Below are 10,330 nucleotides of genomic sequence, written 5' to 3'. Positions count from 1 at the left end.
AAGTGTTAATCGTGAACTATTTTCCGAAACGTCTAAAGAATTCTACTCTTGCTATTCCAAATATAAGCTCCAAAATCCTAACTTCTTCGTACGAAAGTTTGTTTGCTATCTTAACATTTTTAGTTATGGAGCAAGGAGTTTTGCCTTTGTGTCACACATACTCGTAAGTACATCCACTAAGTGGACCTAAAAGCAACCATCCATATAACTTGAACCACTGTCTTTTGTAGTTGTAGCTATTTCCAGAGCAAGCCTCAGCAGGTGTCATCCTATAACAGCATTCTCCTTGGGTGGCATGTAAATTTATCTATATTACTCGTATGACTAGCCACAGTCTCAGAGTTGGGTAGATGACATCCAGCAGCAGCAGCAGCAGCGACAGCGAGCAAGGATCTATCAGGGAAGAAGAAAATTCGAATTGCGAAAAAAAATTCCCCTCCTTCTAATAGTAGTGCCTATAATACTTACATTTGGTGCGCATGCTTTGCGATTGCGAACAAAATAACCTTTCTCAACATCATCCACTTAAAGTTTGCCCTGGCTGTCAAAAAAATCTCTCTGTGTGTACACACGCTCGAGTTCGAGTATGACGGTATACTTTGCAAGGATACACAAAACACATCTTCGAGTCCTCTCCGTTTTGAAGTTTCCGTTCAGTCATCTGGTATCTTTTGCGAGAGCTTGGTCGTTTCGTTTGAAATCTTCTCGGCCGGTTTTGGAATTTTGTTGTTTGATGCTTTTCACGGTTTTGCAATTGGAATTGGAAGTGGAATAGCTCCGATTTCGCATAGCTTAGAGATTTAACACATCAGCAAGTTTGTGTTCGAGATTGGTGCTTTCAAAAATTGTATCTCTAAAAACCCGTGAATATTAATTTCATTTTGATTCGGATCAAATATACGTACCTACTATGGCTACGGTTCCTTGCGTGCGGAATTGATATTCGAAAGATAAAAGAACTCAGCCAACCATCCACCCCTATCTCTATCCCGTTTTGAAAACATCATCGACAGAAAAACAAGGCCTATTAAGGATTTTCTTTCTATTGCTTTGAACGCATGGGTAGCCTCTAAAGTGCCAAATAAAAAAAAGGATCAAAAAAGCTCATATACCATATACCAACGGCAACGGCAACAACGACGAGTGACGGTAATACGACGAGTAACGGTATTTGTGTGTATACAAACAGAAAATATCGATGAACGGTTGATAAATGATTCGATTGTGCTACTGACAGCTGTGATTTTTTCGGGTTGCAGTTCAATGTTATGTTATTAACAATAAAATGTGTTAGCTTCTTCTATAGGTACCATATCCATATCTAAAGTAAGTCAAGACATGCCAAATCCTTGCGTTTAAATTGCTTGAGCCTATATACGATACGAATAGGAATACGAAATAATATACGAAGCTTTTATGTGCCTTCGAATTAAACTGTGTAACAACCACCTTTTTTCCACATGTGCTATAAATTTAATTAAACCCTATAAGGATAATCGCTAACGCCTTCTGTTTGCGTGATACAATCGACTTGGAGGAGAGTATAGTATAGTGACAGCGACGAAGTTGAAGACGAAACTGAAGCTGAAGCCGAAGGGAGCAAAGAATACTGGAAGTGGGTGATATCCTGTCAGATAAGAGAGCAGCAGCCATACGAAAGCAAATTTCCTTTCCTTGAAAGACGTCCTCAGATAACGGCTTCAAAACGTTGTCGGATTTACTTAAAAGTAAGAAGCTAAATAATTTTGTTTGTGTTCGTTCTTCCCTTATTACATACTTTTATTTCCGATTATCTCCGTGTGGTGAGCCTAAGCAGGCTTGTGTATAGTAGAACGTAGAAGTATAGAAGACGTCGACGTTTGATCAACCGGTAAGGATTTTGACAGGGTGTATAAGCTGCTATAACCTATAATATCCTCTCCTTTTCCAACAAAAACAAAAACACAAAACAACCAACAAACAAAACACATAAACTCTAAATTGTAAAAAATGGAAATTAGTCCTCAAAGCACGAGGAATGTAATCAACAAAATGGTAGTTCGTAGAACCTTTTTAATACTTGGTGAGTTCATTTTGGGAAACAAAGGGTAGATATAGTATATTCTCATCAGAAGATACTTTGCGAAAAATTCTAATATGCGAATACGCGTGGGGAATTTAGGTCCTAATTAGACATAGATGAGTGCGACAGCGTTAATTTTGTGGTTCAACAAAGTTGTAATTTCGAGTAAGCGAGGGTAGTCTGCCATTCTCGTAGGTTTTGAGGCAAGCGATAGAGACAGACAAGGGCTGATGATTGTGGTTCTTCTTTTTTGTTTAATAATAGTCTCTAATCTATTATCTATCTCGATGAGTTCATACGAGGAGATACAAAAATAACAAAGGATACGTCATGTATATGTAGTTTGTATTGTCGTCAAAGAGTGAGATGAATTGCTTATTTTTGTTGCGTAATATTTATTTAATTATTTACTTAAAATATGCTTATATATAATCAAAGTATAGAAAAATGTTAATTAAACAGTAAAATCAATTTTGAAATAAAATTAAGACATTTTTGCTGTAGCAAAAAAAATTCTGGAGTCCCATCTGTAACGCCTTGAATCGTTTGTGGGTCGAATATAGAAGTCAAAAAAGTGTTAGTCACAATATTTCTTGACCAATTTTGAAAACTAATTTTCCAAATGTTTTTTGAGACATTTTTTGTCCTTAAACTATATCAGCATCTTTTGTTCATCTAAGGAGCATTTGGAACTCTTAGAAATGTTGATTGTTGGCTTGAATTCTGAAAAGGCAAAAAATACTTTTATGAATATACACACACAAATATTTTTGTTAACATTACACTTTTTCGAGGGATTTTAATTTGACATATTATCATTTAATTTTGCTCACACTAATTTTTGTAATTTAAAAATGTTCGCCCCAATTGAATTTTTCTTCATAACTACCAATTTCCATTATTATTAAGATTATGAGACTTCAAAATAAGATGCCTCACCACAACCAAATGTGAACTACGTTTTGGACGACGCGGACATTTCTATGAAGCTTTACTGAACATCTAAAGTCCAAGAACTAAAATGAAACTGAAAAATAACATAAGCGTTGATTTAAAAATAATTTTTTTCACAAATTTGGACAATTTTCTGAAATTAGCAAACAATTACATTTGACATAAATGTGCTTACAAACCGAATTGTTTGACAATGACTTGTAAGGGTAATAATTTCAAATTACACATTTACATATTTTGCAAATTCAAGGAGAGTTTAGAGTAAAGTCCTTTTGGGTTCCATAAAATTTCAAACTTAGGTCAAAAACTTTTAAAAACAACCAATTTTTTTTAATGTATGACTAATTTCTTTGTGTCAAAAAAATACTGATAGTTTGAAAGTAAAATCCTTATAGCTTCCATGCAATTTCAAAGTTAGGCCAATAAATGTTTAAACACTTAAAATGACAAATTTTTGTAGGTCTATGACCAATTTCTTTTTGTCAACTGAAGAGTACGTTGATGATGGTTAAACGTCTCATAAGTATGTACATTGAACATTAGCCAGAGCTCAATATGCTTTCAGATGCTTTTATCATTTAGCCACTTTAGCTTCTTATTGCTTGAAGTTTTCAAAAAACAAAAGAAAAGTGAATTACAAAAAAACTAAAAATCCTCTTCTTGTTAGATAAGTATCTTTGTATGTCCGACTTAATCTGAAAATGTATGTATACTTTGTACGCGTTTATATCTCGAGACAACATCAAGGAATAAACTTATGAAAGTGGCGAATAAACCACAGAATACAAAATGCCTTTTATACGTAAACTTTCTTTATTCTAAAAGGAAACCGTATAATGGAAAACTCATTTTTCCATGCGACAGTAAAGTGTATATCCTTATAGCGTTGCCGCCATCACCATCACGACCGTGCCGAAGAGATGAAAGAAAAATAAATGCAAGGCAAACAGATGGATACTTCTTGAAAACGACGATGACGATGACGATATGATATATGATGGCAAACAGCAAAAGGAACACCGGAATATGCTGAACAAACACAGGTGATGATGCCGCACGTTGAACAAATCAAATATTAAAGAGCATAAACGCCTGATGATGGCGTGTAGCCAGGAAGCAAGCACAAACAACTATACCAGAGATAGAGAGTAGCCATCTCGTCCTTGTCACAGAACGTTTTTCGTCATTTGTTTTTCCAACTTTGCAACTTGGCGTTATGGAAAGACAATAGCTTTAAAGAATGAAGGAGAAGATGGAGCTTGAAATAGCTACACGCACACAGTTTTTACAATTGTTTCCATTTCGTCAGCTTTTTTTTCTGAATGTATAGCTAAGCTGAAGGTGCTGTGTTTTGCTTTGAATATTGTCTACTAAATTGAAGACAAGAAAGAACAACTAAAATATTCCATTTTGATACGGAGCCCCATCGCGAGCAAATATTGAAGAACTTGAGAGCATGATAGAAAAAAAACATAAGCTAAATTTAAAAATTTGTTTGAAATCCTATAGTGTGGATAAAATTTTGTGTTAAGGGAACTTCAAAGTTTTTGGTAGAAAAAAATTAAACCACTATATGTTTCTAAATTCTACTTCACTAAGGACAAATCATGTAAACTAAACTAATGTTAAATTTTAATAACAAATTTTGAAATTGCTCACAAATTTGTAACTTATAGCTATCATTGGTTTTCATTATTGAAAATTTTGTTTCGAGATTTAGGAGTGATTAAGAGTCAATTTGGTTATAATTATTATCAAAATAAAAAAATAATTTCTAAATTTTTTTTTACACAAAAATTTTGAATTTAATTCAGAACTTTTTTTATTTATTTTGAATGTGTTTCAATGTAGAAAGCGCTTTCAATGAACAGATGATTTTTGATTTAATAATACGAAACAATATCGTTCCTCTGCAAGCATTAAATTTTATTTGCATTTCCACATGACAATTTTCTTTTCATGATCACATATGTACATCTAACCTCAAATACTTGATTTCAATGAATTCGTAACCTACGCGTCAAAAAATCCAATGATTGTTTTCAATGATGGAAATCGATGATGACTGACCCCAAATTTAATCATTTTTTCGAACTATACCTCTTACATTTTTGAGGGGTTAAGTTGAGTAAGAGAATTGTTTTTTTTGTCTTGGAATATTCAAAACGTCTTCATAAGACTTCTTGGAAAAATTATAACAAATCCAGTATTTAACATGATAGTTGACAGACTCAAAATCCACAGCACACAGGGACACTAAACCAAATTGATTGAATGACGTTTTTAATATGAGAAGCAGTTTTTTAACAAATCCTTTACCTGCATTTCTATCGTAAGTATCGGATGTTTTCATAAGGACTTAAGAGCTTAATATATTAATACAAGACAGAAATATTGTTACTTGTTTGATTTTGCATTACATGTTTAAGCGCGCTAAATGAAAAAATGGACTTTAAGGAATGAACATTTTATTTATCTTAAAAATGTTACCAGGAATACACTTCATGACTAAGCACATTTTTTTGTTTTTAACAGTATTAATTTTGTTCAAAGAAGTTTTGCAGGAATGTTGTTGTTGATTTATCAAAATTTCAAAACCTTGTTAAACAATTTTGAAACACAGTTTTACAATTATAACTGTCTCAATTATTGAAAACTTTTTATTCTGAAAGAAAAAGATCCTTATATATTAAATTGGCCAATTTATGGAGGAAAAACAATACAAGTTTCGAATAGTTGATTAAATGTCTATAAATAAATCTTTTTAAGGGAAACATATTCCTTGCAAAAATTATTATTATTTTTTTAAATAAATACTAAGTTCTTGTTTAGGTGAACCAATTAGCTTTGCCGTTTAATACAACCATCATAACAATTATTCACTACGCCGCGCCGTATAAGCAATTTTGTATTTATTCAATTTTTTAGGCGTTATAAGTTACTTTTTGATACTATCATAAATAATTGGAAAAGTTTGCATACAATATTAAAAACTACATATGTATGTGTGATTGAAACTTTCAAAAAGAAGATACTGATACATAATCAAATCATTCGGTCACAGTCAAATTTATTTTCTTTTTGCTTTCAATTTTAAGTATTTTAAAAATGCAATTTTAACTTATAAATCAAAAATCAGGAAAATACATTTCGCATCCATTTCAAAATTATGAATTAGAACAAGCATGTGTCTTGTGTATTGTACATTCATACATAGTATCTTGATACATATTATAGCGTGCATTTTTCAAAGCTCATAACAAAAGTATTTGCAAAGCTCTGAAAATTCCGTCAACAATTAGATTCGCATTTCCGTTTGAAATAAACGAAAAAAAGTGCAACAATGAAATCCAGAACACACATTTGCTTTTTCGTTTTTAGAAAATTAAATTCAATGTACGTGAATTCCGTTCGCGGATGTAGACATAGACACAGTTGAAAGCACATCACACCATTCCGGCCAAATCTCCAAATTTGTATGTCCTTTTTGCATGGTATGTTTGTTTTTAAATGCATTTCCCATACAGTCAGAGGCTTATGTTGAGTTGAAAAAGACTGAGTTTTGTTTTGTGTATCTTTTGTTTTTTGTTTTTTCCTCCCTTTTTTGGATCCGGCAAAATTATATAATCCCCAGCAAAAAGCATTCCACGCAATTTAAAATCATCGCAGGAAATGGAAAAGGTTGTCGACAAACAGTACAACAATAACAATTGTAAAACTAAACAGCACTTTTTGTTTTTTGAAATAGGGTGGAACGAATTGCAGTGTTTATAGTGTTTTGTGCTTGAATGGATTTCAGATAGACTTTGTTTATATTTCTTTTTTAACGATACACGATTTAGCAGGCTGTCCTAAAAAAAACAATAGTGAGGGCTTTATTTTTGATAGTTAAAGATTTGTTTTTCCTGAACATCCCTACACAATGGCGGATGAGGGAAAATAACATTTTATATAAATATTTGAGTGCAAATTTAAAAGTACCGCTAGGTGGGTTGAATCTCCAAAAGATTCTTAATTCTAAAAGAACTAGGCTTTAAAGTTTAAATTATAAATATTTTTGATATTTGCCATTTTTTAAACTTACCATAGGATGTTATTGCAATCGGTGCGATTTGTCGAACTGAAAATTTTGACATTTCCCGACGTTTCAAAGTTTCTAGATTCTAGATAAAAGAATTTTAGAGAAATGTCTGCGCGTGCGGGTGTACGTACGTTCGTACATTCGTACCTCCGTATAGTCCAATAAATTTTGTTATAAAGATAATAAAGCAGAAAGATGCAGAAAGGATTCTCAAGAAATTTATTGGAAGATTTTTGTACAAACCAATAACGCTAGCATCTTGAATTAAATTTAATATTATATATTGTGACGTGTAAGTAAATTGGTATACTTTTGAAAAAAATTCAATCAATGGGTTAAAAAAAAATGAAAATTTCAAAATAATTTAATGGAACGAAAAATAACTTTTTTGACATCTGGTTAAATTTTGAAAAAAGTCGAATTAACACATTACTAAAATTTTGTAAAAATTTATTTTCAATTCAAAAAATGTTTTTAACATTTAATACATTTGTTTTAAAAATACATCAGTACATTTTTTTTATAAAAATTAAAGTCAACATAAAATAGTACGCAAAATTTGTAAAAATTCATATTAGATATCTTGTGAATGATGACTTCAAAATGATTTCATTCTATGCTAAATTTTGTTGTTAACGTAAGATGCTGTTTTTAGAAAAATTGAATCTGCATATGTATACACAAATTGTCAACAAATGCTACTAAAATTAGTAAAAATTGGTTTCGACTAAAAATCTAGTTAGAAAAAATAGATTGGTAAGTTTTAGTTAATATTTTAGAAAACTTCAATTGACAACTTAAAAAAAAAACACAAACTGAAAAATTATTCTTGACAAAAAAAACACGTGAATTTAAGGGAAGGATCTCAATTAAATTAGCGTGCGAAACTGAAAACAGCTATCTAGGAACCGAGCTGGCTAGATATGTTGGTTTAGGGCCAGATCAGTTTTTAGAAAGATGTCTTCCAGTGCTCAAGAACCAGCAAATATAAGGACCTCAAAACAATATTTTTCTTTTGATAAAAATATTTCAAAATATGCAGAAATGACTTTCGATAAAATCAGTGAGTTGTTTTTTCTTTACATATCAATTCAAAAAAGTGAATATTTACTTGATCCCTAATATCCTACGAATATAAATATTTTTTTCGATTTATTTCTTTTATTTTATTTAATTTTATTTTGTTTATTCTTTACAAAAATTTTACACGAAAAAGAATTACGCTATTGGAAAAAATACTATTCAAAATTGATTTTCGACTCAAATATCTTGAGAACGAAGAAAGATTGGCTTAAAATATTATACCTAAAATTTGGTAGACCTTAAAAATAAAACAAAAAATACAAAAATTGGTAAACAATGGTTCGCAAATAAAATATCTTGAATATAAGTTGTCTTTTAAATCTGATTAATAGTGTATTTGTTATGTACATAATTATGTATATTAAATTTGATGAAAAACTTTTACTTAACATCACAAACTCCAATTTTTAATTGCAAACTAATTATTATTATTAAATAAAAATTAAGCTTACAATAACTATAATTTTTTTTAAATTTTGTTTAGGGTACCAAGTATCTATGTAAGTTAATTTGTATTAAATTACCTAAAAACTTATTGGATTTAAATTGACGCACATTATTACACTTTAATTAAGGATTTCGTAACCATATACAAACTAGCCACGCTATGCTCTTATCTCCTTTCCCTGACGCATTGTGAATCAGACTGTAAACAATCACCAATTCGTGATTGTTAATTAATTTCAGTATTCTATACATTCGTAGTAAACATAAAAATCAAAATACTATATTTTATTTAAAAAAAAATGATGAAGATAACATACTATATTTATAGTAATTTATGCAGATAGATGCCCCAGATATCCTTATCCATAGATACTACGTTTAATTCCTTCTGCAAGATAATGTTATTATTCACAAAAATCGTGCCTACGCACTCTGTGCCCATCTTCGTTCTAACACAAAGCTAACACATAAATGTATCTTATTATTATTCCAATTCGTCCTTTCACATTTTCTATACAACGAATGTATATAAGAGATAATAAGACTACGGAGCTTAATAGTTTTCTTGGCGCCAGCAATATTTTCACAACGTTGTTGTCGCCAAATGGATACCTATATAGTATATAGACAAACTATACTATCCTTTAAAGAAAACCCAAAGGACGAAGCTTGGACTCTCTTAAACTCCATGCACAAAATAGTAATAAAATCTGGGTCAATGAATTAACCCGTTTAAGGACTTGTGCGAATATCTTTGGCTGGCCGTTCAAACATTTTTCCATTTTTAAGGAGATGGGGTATAGTGGTAGAGAGGCAGTGAAACAGAAGAATAAATTGTTAATGTTCCACTGCTACTATGTCAGACATACAGACAAAGTCACTTACAATCTTCTTTAATTACATAAAGGATCTGCGATGCGATGGGTGATGGTGTTTTCTTCTTTTTTTTTATGTTGGCTTAAGGTTCGTAAGCATAGAGCTCTATGTGCACCAAGGGTGTTTTACCCTGAATATTTATTTGGCCCAAGGCCGTGAACAGTGAACATTGAATACAGTGAAACATGTAAGTAGGTTTGTAGGTAGGAACTAGGAAGATAAAATTCCGTTCTTTTCTTCGTTTTCGTTTCGTTTTCTAAGAGCTTCCGAGTAGAAGGCCGGGTGGCCAAAAAGGGTTCCTGCGAGCTCTATACCCTCACCTTAAAGTACATTAAATAATCAACGTAATTAAATCCTTTTGTGCTTGGCATAGCTGCTAGGAAAGACGAAAGAAAGCTTAGGCAATAAGATATGTGTTGTTGTTAGTATCGTGTCGTCGTCGGAGATAATGTTGATGATGGTGCCTATGGTACTGTTACCGGTGCCGGGTACCGGGTGCTGGGAGACGGGTGGCAGTGTGGCATGTACGTGCATTTGAAATATAATGTAATCCTCTTTGCAGCAATGGAAATGCAATTTAAAAAGTTTCTGAAGACAGTAACGATTCTATGGTGTTACATCACAACATAATGATGATGATGGTCTTTGCCTTTCAAAGGATGAAGAGAAGAAATCCTTTTTGTTTTTTTTTTGTTTTCTTCATCTACGAATTAAATTCAAAATGAACTTTTGCATGATGTTTGAAATTCTTCAACGTTCGTCAGGAATTGTGTTGGTAACAAAAGTTTTTAGTTTCTCCTTGCAAAAAAGTCCACCGAGGGAAAAAT

The 10,330-nt window shown here is 31.8% G+C and overlaps 1 protein-coding gene across 1 annotated transcript in view; it reads left to right on the top strand.

The window, feature by feature from the left end:
- Positions 1–648: 648 nt before the first annotated feature.
- LOC129952120 (putative uncharacterized protein DDB_G0286901) overlaps positions 649–10,330 on the top strand; it is a 44,846-nt gene continuing 35,164 nt past the window's right edge. The window contains exon 1 of the mRNA XM_056064564.1: positions 649–1,727. The gene's annotated coding sequence lies outside the window, so the exon portion shown is untranslated. The remainder of the gene's footprint in view (positions 1,728–10,330) is intronic.

This window comes from Eupeodes corollae, chromosome 3 (genome assembly GCF_945859685.1).
Source record: "Eupeodes corollae chromosome 3, idEupCoro1.1, whole genome shotgun sequence".
In the NCBI taxonomy this organism is placed as follows: domain Eukaryota; kingdom Metazoa; phylum Arthropoda; class Insecta; order Diptera; family Syrphidae; genus Eupeodes; species Eupeodes corollae.
This window is presented reverse-complemented; position numbering and strand designations above follow the sequence as displayed.